The sequence below is a fragment of the Pundamilia nyererei genome, unplaced genomic scaffold (genome assembly GCF_000239375.1).
Source record: "Pundamilia nyererei isolate P.nyererei 1_Seehausen unplaced genomic scaffold, PunNye1.0 scaffold00190, whole genome shotgun sequence".
Taxonomy (NCBI): domain Eukaryota; kingdom Metazoa; phylum Chordata; class Actinopteri; order Cichliformes; family Cichlidae; genus Pundamilia; species Pundamilia nyererei.
In genome coordinates this window covers 749319-751386 of record NW_005187591.1, presented here as the reverse complement: position 1 = coordinate 751386, position 2068 = coordinate 749319, and the positions used below count along the sequence as shown (strand labels likewise).

Here is a 2068-nt window from a genome sequence, read left to right as displayed (position 1 = left end):
ACCGAATCGTGAATTTTGTGTATCGTTGCACCCCTAGTACGTACTGCAGCTAAATTGATGACAGGCCACTGTTAAGTTTGCTCATGATTAGCCGGCTAGTTATGAACGTATATGTATATTGATATTGTTCCAGTTATGATATTTCTCCATCTTCAAGCCAGTTATCTTTCTGTTACCTCCTGCAAATTTACCTTTCAACCTTACATCACTGATTCTATGATATCGCCATTCTTTCATCTACTTAACTTGCACAGCACTGACAACGCACACATCAAGCACTTACAAACACTTTGTGTTAAAATGTCAATTCACTAAGTGTTAAGTCTTTGCAGGATTGGGAGACCCGGGTAGACAGAAATAAGACAGATAAGTATGAATAGTAATAATTATTGTTTCAAGCTGCCTAAAGTCTTTTTATTGTCCAGCAGAGTGATTCTTCAAGGAACTGTAGCTTGTGATGCAGGCCCGGGGTACTGTGCTTTCACAAAGGTCACTGAAGCAGATTAGCAATTCAAATTGGGATAAAGGGGCTAAAAGGCTGCTGTAGCCCTGCCTGAGTCTTATTACATTAGCAAAGAGTAGGAGTGCAAAAGCACACTCCTGATTAGATGACATAATAAGGAAGAAGCTTGAAGATAGCAAGTACATAGTATCATGCACTTACTGTACATACTGTACCTATGCATCCACACACTCTTTGACAAACATTACTCACAATATGCTATTTACATACTACAGAGTACGATTTTATTGTGGTGGTTTATCACTGGTATAGTTCCACTAACTATTCCTGTTTACACGCATGGATTATAAGCACAGCCAGCATTCTGGCCATCTGCCCTCGTACAACATCTATCTTGCACAAATGAGCTTGGGTTGCAGAAGAATTGTGACAGCAGTTTGAATGCAAGATTTCCTGCTTTTCAAGGTTAATTTCCCCACCTTTGTTATAGTTCTGTTGTAGTGATTGTGCAGCCTGCCTGGCATTAGACACATTTGACGATGACTGCTGTTACAATTTTTCAAAACTTCAGTGTTCAGCATGAGAAAATTGCTCAGACTGTGCTTCATGAAACACACACAGAAATACACACAGAAACAAGCTACAAATACAGTGCCTGTAGGCTAATGGTGCATGCACTGTACCCTCTACCAGATACAGTACAAGCAAGGCTAACATCATAAATCCCTTCTGTCCTTGTCAAGCCTTCCTCTCACATCTTCAGTGTCATTTACCATATTCTATACTTTCAACACTGCTGGTTCTCAATCCAGCTCATGGAAGACCCAACAGTAAATAATTAATATTTCTCAGGGGTGTTAGCCGAACATGAATGTGTTCAGTTTTGGATTGACTTGACAGAGACTGGATATATCCTATCCCAAGAGTCCAAGAAATTAGTTTGGCAATGGTCTATGTGACATTACAGCTAACTACATAGTCAAAATAAATACAATCGCTGAAGAAAATGGATACATCCTGTGAAAGGCCTTTGTTTTGTTTCAGCACCATGGACAGTGAACACAGCCTCATGCACAGCTGATGCAGAGACAATCCTCTGCAACAGTCCAGTGCACAACAAATGAAACAGGTTGAAGTGTAATTTAACCGATGTGTCCTCAGCTCGTTTTTCATTGTTCAACACGGCTGCCTTGGATACCAAAGCTAACACAAGGCAAAGTGTCTGTGTGTGCAGACGATTATACAGACCTCGATATACTCTGCTGTTTACTTGCACAACCCGGATGCAAGTCAAACGCCTGAGATACGTGCTCTGGGGCTGCACATATTGGGACAACAAGTAAACTGGGGACAATGCAAAGCCTGGATTAGGTACAGAAATCACTGGAGTGCTATTAACAATATTGAAACGAGCACCACTCAGAGGCCCTCCCTTCTATTCACAGAGCTGTGTTACAAGTGTGAACCTTTGTCCAAATGTCAAATCGTCACTGCCCCAGCCTTAGGAAGCCTTTAACAGGGCAGGAGTGGTAGAGAAGGAGAAACTAGGAGGATTGATGGAGAATGATTGACTGCAGCAGTGTCTGTGGAGCTGTGCTCTAGTCC

General features: G+C 41.6%; 1 protein-coding gene across 1 annotated transcript in view; it reads right to left on the bottom strand.

Moving 5' to 3' along the window:
- Positions 1–2068, bottom strand: part of nalf1b (NALCN channel auxiliary factor 1b) — an 88902-nt gene that overhangs the window by 85233 nt on the left and 1601 nt on the right. The gene's annotated exons all lie outside the window — the stretch shown is intronic.